Source organism: Balearica regulorum, chromosome 4 (assembly GCF_011004875.1).
Source record: "Balearica regulorum gibbericeps isolate bBalReg1 chromosome 4, bBalReg1.pri, whole genome shotgun sequence".
NCBI lineage: Eukaryota > Metazoa > Chordata > Aves > Gruiformes > Gruidae > Balearica > Balearica regulorum.
In genome coordinates this window covers 29,891,809-29,904,234 of record NC_046187.1, presented here as the reverse complement: position 1 = coordinate 29,904,234, position 12,426 = coordinate 29,891,809, and the positions used below count along the sequence as shown (strand labels likewise).

The following is a 12,426-nucleotide window of genomic DNA, read 5'->3' as shown; positions in this document are numbered from 1 at the left end:
ACATTCGTTTAGTTTCTTAGTTTCTTTGCCATTAAGTAAGTGGGAATGAATACAGTATTACTGCATTTCTGCTGATAGGGAGGCATTAAAATCCTTTGAAGCTGAATAGATTACTAATTATATATTGAAGCTGTTTATCAGCCTTTTAAACATCAAAGATTTATGCAACTGAAAAATCTATAATTTGCGTTAAAAACAAAATAAAGCACGGAAAACCCCAAATCCCCTCCCCAAACCCTCAAAAAACCCAAACCCAGAATCAATTCTAATGCCAAGCAATGACAGCCCTTGTCATCTCGCTTGTTTATAATTGCGTTGTATCCCATTAATCCTGGTATAAATCTGACCTAGTCTCATGAATTATGAATTAAACTTTACTCCTTGAGCATCCAGTTTGTGGTACTTGTGTGCTACAGGAACAGTCACAGCAAATACTCGAAGCCAAATTCCCCATGCTCTTTGTAATGCTGGGAATGTAATTCTGCTGTTTTTCTTTGCCGAGACTTTTCAGACTGGAAGGGCGGAGTTTAGTCTTTTCATACTAAGAAAATATTTGAATGTATTATTCCAAAAGGCAGTCTGAATTATTTTTTTTTTTCTCCTGTGGATTTCAGTTGAAAACAGATGGGTCAGGTTTCAGGCTGGCTGTTTAGATAGGTGCTTGTCATTCTCATAGTGAGCAAAGGAGGCTCAGCGTGCGAACGCATGAATGGCATGGAGCCATCGGCAGGGAAAGCGTATTACGGGTTGATGTGGGAAAGCATAAGCAAGATGAGGACCTCATTGCATAGGAGATCACCTGTGGGGTTTTTGTTTGGTTTTTTGGTGTGTGGGGTTTGGTTTGGGTGGGTTTTTGGTTTTTTTTTTTTGGAGAATCTCGGCACTAATTTGTAGCACAGTAAGTACAGAAAATAAGAAGTAATAAGGCCTTACAGAAATGCATCGAAATAGATGAGCCTTCAGTGTACGGCAAAGTGGCAGCAGTGTTATTTCTGTAATAATTTAAGAATGTCATAAGAAAGGGCCTTGTTTTTTTCCTGATAACCTAAACACTGGCAGCCACAAGGAAACTAGGAAGCCTATGGAGAAAAGTTTAGCTGTATCTGTGGATTATGTGGCTTTCCAGTTCTCAGCTGAAGGTTTGTGGCAGTTCAGCTGTTTTGCAGAGTCTTCTTTGTTTTGGGTTTGTTTTTTTTTATTTAGAGCATTTTGCTTCTCTCACTGATATGCCAGTTTAAAATTACAAACTTAAAATTGCCCTGATCTTGGCAAAACTGGTATCTTATGTGATACTGTCGTCTTATGAGATCATGTAGTCTAATGGGAGGGGAGGAGTTGATTCAGTTTCAGATTAATATTTTTTTGTCTATTTGCAATTAGAATGATTTGCCTACTCAGCTTCTTGTCTATATTGCACTTATGTTTTTCTCTGATAAAATTTGTACAGACAACTGTAAATGCATTAAATTGATTTAATTCTATTATAAAGCTGTATAATTTGAGAACTGAAGCTGCTGATGAAAATTGATGTCCAGAAGAATTACCTGGGTTTCTACAGTCAAACTACATATTTATATATGTTAGGTTTACATATGTTAAAAAAATAATCATAGACATTTCCATTGAGGGACCAGTCTTTTTGCCTCATAGAGACTGAATCAAGTGAAACATCGTATTTCTCATATTCCTCATGTTGTAGCACTTTTGTATAATCTGTCTCCCTTAGAAACTTTCTGATGGCATCTATTCATTTTCTCCGTAGATTCTAAATACTTTTGATTCCGAGTAATTTGTTTAATTAGCCCCAGGCTATCTGTGTAATTACTCCAATCTGTGCTGCTCTCTCAGGTTTTGCCTGCAAGGCTGACCAATGGCAGGAGGGGGAGAGGGCACCTTCCCGTCAGCGCCTTGCCGAGGCTTTGGTCCTTGGTCAGCTTCGTGCCGCTGGTTGCCTGAGCGGGTGGACTCCTTCTGAAAGAGCTGTGAGAGAAGGGTGAAAATATTATTTAGCTTCATTCAAGTCAAAACAAATATCAGTTGTGGCAAAAAGCTTCCTTATCTTATGAAACAGGACATTTTAATGGTTACTTTAGTGTTTCCCAGCTTTTTATTGTCTTAGTATCAGCTTACTTGTGAAATCCCGGACTGTATCAGCCAGGGTGAAGTTTAAGTTTCTGCCTCTGTTCTGGCGGAGTTTAAGAGGAATGATGAATTAGCTGAGGATTAAGAGTGGTTTGTGTGCAATTTAGAATGAATGCTAGCTGAATCCTCTTCATGTTTTAATAGTTGTTGATGTCTTTGGCTCCTGTATTGGTTATGTACCAATTCTGAGATCAGACCCATGGATGTCATATCGCAGCTATATTGGTCCACTAAAGCACAGCATAAATTGTACTGCTTATTTTTAATGTATTGGTTTTCTTAGTCATTCTAGGCTTTTCTGTCTTTGCAATAATAAAATGAAGAAAAAACTTCACATTTTAACCCAGCCCATACAAGTGGGGCTGGTCAAATGCTGGCTGAAATGTTTGTTAGGCACCTCCTCTAGATCACAAAGAAAGAAATTCAGTAGATTAAGGAGAAGAGCGGAAAGTATTCTCAAATAAGTAGATGTGCTTTTTAGAAGCTGGAAGCTTGCATGCAGCATCATGGCTGAAGCAGGAATAGAGACCTGCCTTGTCTGTAGTGAACATGTCGCTGTTTGTGTGTTTAATATTAGCTTAGCATGGGAAAATTCTTCAAGAATGCTTTAAAAATAAGATAGCAAAATCATATACCTGAAGGCTGTTTGTAAGTGGAAAACATTCTTTTGAGCTGGGGAGATTGTGCTATGATTATTGGGGGTGTTCACTTGTAGGATGTACCTACTTGAGATCAGTCCCTGATCTCTGCAGGGTGGAGTTGAGGAAAAGAGTGAAAAGACTAGGAAAACTGCTTCCAGAGATTCTAGAAAACAGGAAGATCACGTGAAAATTTCCCTATCATGTTTTTGCCTGTTTTGGAACATGGCGAAATGAAGAGAAGGATGTTATTCTTCCTTTGTGGGAGCTGAAGGAAAGGAGCTATCATTCTTCACTGGTTTAAACAACCATCGTGTTTAAACTCCTCTCCTCTAGAAAAAGATCATGGAAATTTAACTGCTTCTATAAATTGTAACCTCCAAATCAGATCCTCATCCCTCTTTTAACTGTGTGGAGGACACTGACAAAAAGATATGAATGACTCCTTACAGAAGCATTTGATAGGAGAAATTTGGAAGCTCAAACAACTATGTGGCATGCTTATCCAAGATCTTTGCCTTTTCTGTTCAGGAACAGATTTTTTTTCTCTACCTATACATGAGCATGAAGTTGGCATTTCCTGTCTGCTTTCCACTGCTGTCTTAGGTGTGAATGCAGCCAACTTCAGAGTTGAGTTGTGTGTGACTACTCTGGATGGTACTACTGTTTCTCTCCTCCACAGATGTCCTATGAGAAGGTACAAATGGTGCTCTGTGGGAGTGAAGGATGGAGCTAGGTTTACTGGAAGAAAATGATCACCCTTTGGATAGAAGCTGAACTCATTACCATTTCCTGCATATCACTTTTTAGCTCCTAAGTAATTTTCTTATAAACTTAAAACCTTTGCTCTGGAAGGAAAGTTTACTTTAATCTAGATTTCAGACTAGAGTTTAAATTAGCATTAAAGTAAATAATAATACCTGGTTTTAATCCTGAAATTTCTGTGCTTGATTATGATCCCTATTAATTTGCACTTGGAGGTTTATGTTCCTTATTGGGTGGGATCCTCACTTGTAGGAGCAACCCTTCACCGTAGCCCTGGGCGGCTGCCCCGCAAGTCATCCCGTGAAGCCTGGTTTGCCCATGGCCGGACTCGCTCGGTCACCAAATGACGTTGCAAGAGTCGTGCTGCACATCCCTCTCCTGTAAATAGGAGGCAGGGGGATGAGATGAGAGGGAAGCAGAGCTGTGTGAACGTTTGGAAAAGGGCACAAGATTTAGCTGTCGAACGTTTACTAACTTGAGACAGTTTCTGATATTGGTGAGAGTTGCCGTGTTAAATGCATGCTGTTAAAAAAATCTGCCAATGAAATATTGATACAGAGTGGATTGAAATTAAGTTGTTTAAACCAAACCTTTTCTACCTGTAGCTTTGTGTAAACACCAGACAAACCTCTAGGATGTATGAAAACTATTTAAGTTAATATTTCAGAAGGGATATGACCTTATACGCACAACTTGATGCCCTTGTGAAAGGGCGGAACCCCCAAAATTCGGGCCCAATGAAGAAGGAAGCTTTCAAAATCCCTCCAGTGACTCTAGAGAGTGAAGTCAGTAATTTTTCTGACTTTTAATCTAAGTTGAAATATATATTATGGATGCATGAGGGCCCTCAAGTTGTCAGTGTTACAGGTATTTTGGGGAAGATGTATAAGGAGCTGTTAATTAGAAGCAAAACCAAATGATCACAACTTCAGTAGTTCTATACATGAATGTTCACAGAATTAATATGAACAAAGCACATGGAGATTTTTTATTCTGGAAAAAGGGAAACTGTAAATGTACACTGTAAATTAACTATGTCATTACAAGCTAGTTACATATTTAAAAAAAAAAGATGGAGCATCTGTTTAGTGGTACTTAAAAATCAGAAGCACTACCTAGGTATTTTCTTTAATAACAAACATTAATTTTTCCCTTCAAACAACAGAGCACAACCACTGTAGAGTAACAAAACTGCTGTAGGAACAAGGACAGCTCCTTGAATTGGGCCATTATCAGCAAGTCAGTTGTATTTATTTCCTTGCAAAATTTCTGGCTGTTCCAGTATTGTGAAGGAAATGATAAATATTTGGCTATTCTTTAAGGCAGGAACGAAATTGAACCATTCTGCAGCTCTTGAATTAGTGTTGCTATATGTAAAACTACTTCAGATAAGATAAGCAGTGACATTGTAAAGATTTTAGGGAAGCTGTCTAAATGAATAATTTCTGCTTCACATTCTAGTGTGATTATGGAGTAGTTAATTAAAAAGTAAAGAAGTAAAAGCTCTGGTCCTCTTGTTTCTCCTTGCCTCTGTGCTCTTGTGCCTTTTGTTCAACCCATGAAATAGCTTTTCCTTACAAGCACGTAATGTGTTCATTCTCCAGCAGCCTTCAGTAGCAGCAACATCCTACTATAGCTGTTGCTCCATCTTCTTTTCCTCTTTTGCTTATAGCCTCTATGATTAATTTTCCAGCCTTGTCTTCAGTCCTCTGCAGCTGACTGAAACTGTTCTTGCTGAGGGCTTCAGTAAAGCTTTTGTGGCTGCATTGCAGAATAAACAAATCTCGGTCTCTCTGCTGCTTTATGTGACTGTTGATCTCACCCTAAGACTTTACACGTGTTGCCATACAAATCCCATCCTACTCCCATGGAAGCGTTTGCATTTGTGCGTTTGTTACAACAGAGATGAGCGATAATCCTTAGTCTGAGATATGCGAATTATTAGGGCATCCAGAATTATTTTTAGTAATGTGTATCGTATTATCTCATTTTTCTGGGGCCTCTATTAAGATGTAAAGGAAACCTGTGTGGTTGAAGATTGCGCAATGGGTTGCAATATTGCCATTTTCTCTTGGAAACTGACCTAATTAAAAAAAAGCGCATAATTTTCATTATCAATTAGCGTTGTTTGAATATTTCACTATCGGTGGGCTGCACTTCATACGAACGTTTACCACGTTACTTGTTGAAATAATGTAGTAAATATGTACCTAGCTATATGCCATCAGTGGGCTTTTTTGCAGATATTGTTATGTTTTTACCTGAGTATCATACTAGAATTAGAAGGTCTGTGTTATTTTAGTAATGATTTAAACCTTCTTTCAGAATATCACTAATCATTTAAAAATGTTCTTTGCCCACAGGGTGGAGTTCATTTCTTTTGTTCTTGGGAGCTGAATAGGAGAAAGGGACATTTCAACCTTTCTTGATAAAGGTAAGACAGCATCTGTTGATAAAGATAAGACACTGTTCCTTATTATGAGCTCATAGAAAGTTTGTCAATGGAGGGTTTGTGTATTTTGCATTGGGTTTTTTTTTTTCCAAGTTCTGTGCTTTGTAGTAAGTTCAATGTGTGATAACATAACTTGTATTGGGAATGGAATGTGTAATTCTACCACAGGTATCAGTAAAGGCTCTGAAGGTAAGCAAGTACCTGTAGATCAGCATGACAAAGTGGATAGCAATTCGTTCTACTGCTGGAACTTGTGACATTTTCCATATGCCATTGAACTGGCCTGCCCAAGTTCACTCCATCGTGCTTGCACACACTCGGCGAGAGCTCTTAAAACAGTAGAGTTCTGTCTATGCCACTTCTCAAATTAAAATGTATAGGTTTGCCTGGTGCTGTCTTTACTGCTCCGTATTGTCACGTGAGAGCACAGGGGTTTGATGTGAGAAGAGTCTTGACACCTGTTTTAATTGAGATACACCTTCAAAATTAAGCAGCAAATGCTTATCCTACTTCTGCTAGTCAGAAGTAGGAGACAGAAAGGGGATAAAACTCTGGAAGTCTTCTCAGAGACATGTTTCCCCCAATGACTCTTGCTTCATGTTGTGGTAAAAGGACTGATGTTTTATAAATTGTATAGAGTGTTAAATTAAAACCTACAAGAAACATTTAACGGTGTAGCGTGCAACTTAATATTGAGCTCTTAATTGCAGTTTTTGATGCTGAAATCAACATAGCACTGCCTTTATTTCCATTTGGCAAATTTTGAAAAGTGTTTGTAGGTAGGTTTGATGTGACAACTGTGAAGAATGGGGTTGCTCTGGTTTAACAGTTACCACGCGCGCAGCAGATGGACCATCTGCGTGTCCTTCGTGCAGTGCAATGCAGGTAGGTAGCGCAAGCCTGTTTCAATTTCTATTTAAAGGGCCTGGAATTAATACACGGTCATTTATCATTTCTCATCTGACAGGCTGCAGTCTCTAGTTGAGGGGTGGTAATGTGTTTTAACAAGTACGAGCCGATCGCTACCTACTGTATGACAGTATCTGCAGATCCACTTTGGACTTGTTCGTCATTGTGTTTAACTGGGTGGTAGTATGAAGGCTCCAGTTGTGTGTTAATGTTTAGATTATCAAGAACAGCGAGGCATAAATCTGCTTCCTGAAAGTTAAATAGTTGGTATACAGGAAAAGACTCAGAACTCTAGCAAACCTGAAGAGAAATCACAACATTCAGCAAAAGTCAGATTTGTGTGTTTGTGCTGACGTAGCTGATTTTGAGGTTTTCTTTGTAAGCGTTAAACAATTTTTTTTAAACAGTAGTTTAAAGCAGCGTAATCATGCCACTAGGTATGGATGCAGTTTTTATCAATTTACAGATGCTTACTGTATTGTAGCCTACTACTTCAGGGAATGAGGAAGAGTTACAATCACCTTCGTACCCTTATGATTGTGTGGGTGGGTAGACATTGAGTTACGTTGACTTCTTGTTCACTGAAACATACAAATAATTTTTTTTTTTTTAATAAAAATGTTCTTTCAAATTCTTTGACTGGTTTGTGAATTTAGGCCTTAGCTTTGATCTCTTATCCATCGGTAAATACAAAAAATTCCCTTGAGTTCATTAAAATCCTTCTAATGTGCCCTGGTGCTCCTGTTCTTCCCCCCTTGCAACTTGTGAAGCTATTGCCTTTCAGATGTTCACGTTTTGTGATTTTTTTCTTAATGTTTTTTTTGTTTACTCAGCATGTATAATCCTAAAGGTTAAATTGCTGTTGGATGAATTCTCAATCATCAATGAAAGGAGAAAGAAATTTTCCTGCTGAAGTGGTACATCTACTGGAGGACTCACAGACCCTTAGTGAAGGAATGTGTTCCAGTGTTCGATTGCTAAAGACGTGGGGGGAAAAGCTGCTGTGCTAACATACATGAAAATGTATTAATAATAATTTACAGATAAATTAATATGGCCTGAGCTAAATCTCATTCTGGCAAAACCCATGTTGAAGGAAATGAGAATTTACTGAGTTAGGATCTAATTCAGTCTGATTTTTTTTTTTCCCTTTTTTCCCCTCCTCCTCTGCACTGGAGAATCATTTTAAAGTAATAGCCTTAAATATTTAATAGTACTGTACCTACTGTGTTAATTTGCCCGTTAGAGGCAAATACTTTTTTTCCTGTCCTTGTAAGAAGACTCAGTTGCCTGTATAAAGCACGGTCCTCTGGTGAAACAGCGTGCTTTTGCATTTTCTGAACATTGATCAGAAGTTATTCCTCCTTAGAGATTGCTCCATGCTTCTTGTGCATCCATTAAGCCTTGCTCAGTGATATATGTAATAGGCTAGACCTGACTCGCTGCGCTTATTCCTCTATTTAGGAAAAAACCAGTATGTCCGAAGTCTCTGGGGTGGGTGGTTCCCCACAGGTGTGCAGTCAGAGCAGCAGCACTTCACTCGTTCTTTGTTACTTTGCGGGAGTGGAAGAGCTCAGAGTTCGTACTTAATTTTATCAGTACCTAGCAGGGGTTAAGAATTGCTCTTAAGGACAGAAATTCTCAAACGTAATCAGTGGCAGATTCCTTTTCTGGCTGTTTTGAATTGGTGCTCACGTATAGCTGTGGGAGGAACTTATGCTATACAGGTAGGATCAGTTAATGGTATCACTGAAAGAAAATTATAGTTTGTGAGCTCTGATGCTTCCCCATATCATAACTACTTCTTCAGCTTAACCATTCTTGCAATGGCTGCAGGCTTCATGAAGAAAAATGTTAACTGTTCCCTGTCTCCTGCTCACAGTCTGCTCCGAAAAGACTGCCCTTGAGGATTAATTTAGCCTTATTTTCAACGTGATGTACTTTTGTATTATATACTGAAAGTTTGAGTCTGTAAATTGTGTGTAAGCGTAGTACAAATGCTTTGAAAACGGAGGATGCGAGTGGGCTGCAGGTTCAGCTGTGCTTTCTCCTGGCACTGGTCCGAGTCCACGTCACAGGCTGGGATAACTCAGCTCCTCGGGAGGAGGAGGGCCAGAAACTGTCCTGCAGCTTTCCTAGGTCTTCCCTCCCAGTTATGATGAATGGTGTAATTTTTTTTTTTTTTTTTATCGCAACATACTTCAAGTCCAAAACCAACAGTCCTCCCCTTGTGCATCTTAATTCTTTCTTCCTTGACCCTTTTTTAAAACCAAGAACTCCTTGGGGCAGCAGCACTCTTCATACTTGTCTGGTTTACAGCAGAGCACGTGCGAGTTCTGCTCAGCCTTCTCCCCGAAGAGAGCGCTGTGTCGAAGACCAAACGCTGTCCCCAGTAATAATATTTGCCTCAGAGGAGCTTGAACTGCTTTCTGGGGGTTTTGGAAACAAAATACAGTAATAAGCGTTATGTCGCAAACGAAGTAAGGAAAATAGGATTGCTGTTTTCCTTAAATATGAGCAGAGCTTTGATACTTTTAAGACTGCTGAAATGTTTGTTTTGCTGGGGGAGGTTAACTTCTCAGGAAGTTGGACGTTTTCTTGACTTGTTTATTTTGGATATTTCCACTAATTGATTGTAACCTAACTGTCAAAATATAAAGCCAGGCCCCTGAAACAGACAGTAACTGTGGCTGGAAGGATGTATTGTGATCCTTCTATGGAAGGAGGAGAACTGAGTGGCATTTATGTTTCTAGTACTGTCCACAGTTGGCAGCGGAGTCACTGAGTCGGTGAAGTGTGCGATGTTTTGTGACTGGGAACCATCCTTCAATAACTTCAGTTTATCAATGCATAACTTAGTTGCCTGTTATAATGTAGAACAAATATCAGCAGAGCAAGGCTGACTTATGTAGAAGGTTATGCAAGGGAAGATCTTGTTACCTTTCCTGTTTCATACTCTAATGAAATAGTCCATTTCAGATTACTGGTAAGCGATTTTCAGCTTGGAAAGGTGACTACTATAAAATATAAATGCTGGGGAATGTATCTGGTTAAAATATGCCTCTTTCCCACATTGCACCTGGTTTTCTTTTGTGTGTAAAAGGTGATTAGCACAGAAGACTGAGTTTGGGGGAGTAGTGGATGTTGCTGAATGGAGTGGAACAGGTTACTCATTCTTTAGAATAGCCAGAAGGCAAACTCAAGTGCACTTGAAAAACCGTGGTAAAATACCCCACGTGTTGTTCGGGCTTTTAAATACAATGTTTGCTATTGACTTTTACATTGGGTTAGAGAATGAATCAACTCCTGAGAATGCGCTGGAAAAATCCGCTGTGGAGGATGTTGAGAAGCGGCAGTGTAGGCTGTGGAAGGCAAAGCATCCTGCACAGTCATTTAAATGCAAGTGTGCATGTGTGGTGTTTTCTGTACACTATATATACACACATATAGTATAGCCTATATGTATATAATATTCTATGGACATGTAATTAGTTATATACATATATGTGCATATTTTTGTATACATATGTATCTATACGCACATATGCGTATATACGTGTAAGTATATATGTGTCTATACATGTATATGCATCTCCCGCCTTCCAAGATGTTTCCTGCATTACCGTTTTGAGAATCTCTCTACTAGTCCTTATTATGCATACCCATACGTATATGTATACGTGCACATGCATATATGTGCGCAGATACATACGCATACAGGATATGGCCCAGGAAGGTTGAAGCCAGGGTTTTCTCTTCCTATGCATCCACAGATACTCTCTTATCAGCCGTACTCCTATGAGGAGAGTAATGTTTAATTTGATCTAGCAGGAGGTGACAGGAGTCAGTAAGGGAGTAGAAGAAGCCTGTAGGCAACTGGGTGATGTAATCCCCTGCTGACAGGTGAGGTGTAGGGTTTGGGAAGTCAGGCTGGAATGGGCCAACCTAACTCTGAGATAATTTGGTACTTAAAGGTTTGGTGGTTTATGTGGTTTTGTTTTTTTTTGTTTTTGTTTTGTGTTTTTTTTTGTTTGTTTTTGGTTTTTTTTTTTTTTTTTTTTTTAGGGGAGGAAAAGGGAGCGAAGGGTTTGATGGTATAATTTATTACTAAGCCTTTCAGGACTGAAGTTTGGGGTAGTTTGGGAATGAGAATCTATTGTGATATTTATATATTGCAGGGGAGAAGAAGCAGGAGAAGTGGTACCAAAAAACCCTATAAACCATCCCTCCACCCCCACTCCCCTCAAATAAATGAAGGACAATTAACAGTGCCTAAGAATTGTGGGTGACACCACAGATTATGCATGGGGAATTTGCTGGCCGAAGTATTAGCTTTGCTGTGATTAAAAAAAAAATAAAAAATCCTTGTGTAGATATTTATGAAAAGATAAAAATAAGGTAAAACAACTTGTGATGGCAAGGGCAGGGTAATGTAACCTTTGCAGCATTCAGGTATCAAAAGCAGGATGTAAACGCAGAAATTAAAGTCACCTTATCTTGGTACAGAAAGCATGATTTATGTCTCCCCTGGTCTTGTATAAAAAGACAAGCTGCAGGATGCCTACCAGAAGTTTTTCTAGCCACTGGGTGTGGAAACAAGCCTGTGACTTCATATGAAATGAATAATTTTCATTACAAATGCGCATCTTGTGGATCCATGGAGTTAAATGTCCACTGCCAAAAAGGCGTTGGGTGGCAAGTCCAGAGATATTTGATCTGCCGGAGTTGTCTGTTGCTGACTGAAACTGTTTTAACTGAATCCTGACATATTAATATTAAAATACTGACTGCGTCAACCAGGGTTGTCTACTAGAATAGCAGAAATCACTTTGGAAATAAGCTGATCACTGCAGTTCCCTGGAAATTACTATCTGCAGTCGTGACTACCTAATGCGCAAAAATGTAATGGCCTGCGCCAGGGCAGTACAATAGAAGCATTGTGATATTGTGAGAATTTCTCTTCCTGGAAAAGCATAATTGAGATCACAGAAATCAGTGAGACTGAAGGACACAGTTAAAATAAATCTTGTGTTGCTCTACTGGATACTGCTGGCTGGGCCTTAAATACGTTCCTAGGTGATGTAGTTAGAACCGTAGTATATCCCTCTGTCATATTTGGGACACGGAGATATTGAGTGGCCAAAACTTTGTATTTGTTATGGCTGGACACCATATTGCAAACTACTTGAAACTATGCGTGAAGATACCACGTTTTGACAATAACAGCTTCATGCCTAGAATTGAATTATATGTATAATATACTGCACAACCTATTGGCGTGGTGAATGAATAGGAACGTCTCTGAAGACCTACAAATGGGAATACTTAGTTGGAGAATTAGGAGACAAAGTGAAAGGACTAAGCCTGCTGTAGAGATCAGACTGCTGCACTCAGAAAATCAAAGTCCGTGTGCATGATCTAAACCATGTTTGACATGCCAGGCTTTGGTTTCACCAGGAGACTCACTATGGTATTTGGTTATGTTTTTAAAACCCGCAAGTGTAAATTAGAACGAGCTAA

At 39.1% G+C, this 12,426-nt stretch overlaps 1 protein-coding gene across 1 annotated transcript in view; it reads left to right on the top strand.

Annotated features, from left to right (window-relative positions):
- The window catches only part of BMPR1B (bone morphogenetic protein receptor type 1B), a 264,618-nt gene that overhangs the window by 46,120 nt on the left and 206,072 nt on the right, over positions 1-12,426 (top strand). The window contains exon 2 of the mRNA XM_075751583.1: positions 5,909-5,979. The gene's annotated coding sequence lies outside the window, so the exon portion shown is untranslated. The remainder of the gene's footprint in view (positions 1-5,908; positions 5,980-12,426) is intronic.